This window comes from Solanum dulcamara, chromosome 5 (assembly GCF_947179165.1).
Source record: "Solanum dulcamara chromosome 5, daSolDulc1.2, whole genome shotgun sequence".
NCBI classification, from domain to species: Eukaryota; Viridiplantae; Streptophyta; class Magnoliopsida; order Solanales; family Solanaceae; genus Solanum; species Solanum dulcamara.
The window spans coordinates 29,313,358-29,314,295 of NC_077241.1; the positions used below are offsets into that span (position 1 = coordinate 29,313,358).

Genomic DNA, 938 nt, shown 5'->3' on the forward strand with positions numbered 1-938 from the left:
CACTCGTGGCCATGTCTCACTTCACCCATAGTATTAATTCCATCTCGATAGTTTGACTTAACCTATTTTTGCATCTCTCAATAGTTAATCACAACTTGGGCTCCCTTGCCTAGGACAATAGCTGTGGGGACTCCGTAAGGTCCTACCACTCTTTTACCTTACAACTTTACACCTTCTCGGTGGAGTAGGTAACCTGTTATCGAAGGAGCAGGGGTTAATATTGTTAATTCACAGGTAACATTTGTGGAATTTTCGACCTTTGGGTATTGCTTCTTGTTATTCGTAAATTACATCAGCTGGCACCCTTACCCTTTTGGGTTTGCTTCTTCGCCTTTAGAGTTGGCTGCCAAGTGGTGTCGAAATTCCCTCGTCCACTGTCCCATATAGTCATTTTGTGGTTTTCCTCTCATTAACTGGTACTATATTGAAGAATTGTGGCATTCAAGTTTGTCGTCAGTTAGCAATTAGCTAATCCTTTTTGTTTTGCTTAAGTCCTTGTTAGAATTGCCTTAACGTATCTTATAATACTCTAGGTACATAATCTTATATCGTTTCTGCGTCGCTAGTTCAGATTCTTCCAACTCGCGTGGTCATACCAGCACTAACATATTAAGTTCCATCAGAATTTCGAAGTTAAGCGTGCTAGGACGAGAGTAATATTGGGATGGGTGACCTCCCTGGGAAGTCTTCGTGTTGCGTTTCATTATAATCCTTACCATAATGGGTGGGGCACTCAACTTAGCTCCCGATTTACCTCAGCGTTGTCTCGCGAGTCTTTATGTTTTGCCCTGTCCTTTCGTCTATTATCTTGCATCCAGTGTCGGCGTAGACCTTTATCTCCACTATCCTCTATTCACTTTGTGTTCTCCTCATTTACAACCACAGGAGGCTTTCTATTCCTTTTTCTTTGGTTATTTATCAATCGCAACATCATTTGC

The 938-nt window shown here is 41.7% G+C and overlaps 1 pseudogene; it reads left to right on the forward strand.

The window, feature by feature from the left end:
* The first annotated feature begins 582 nt into the window (after positions 1–582).
* Positions 583–702, forward strand: LOC129890954 (5S ribosomal RNA; annotated as a pseudogene).
* The last annotated feature ends 236 nt before the right edge of the window (positions 703–938 follow it).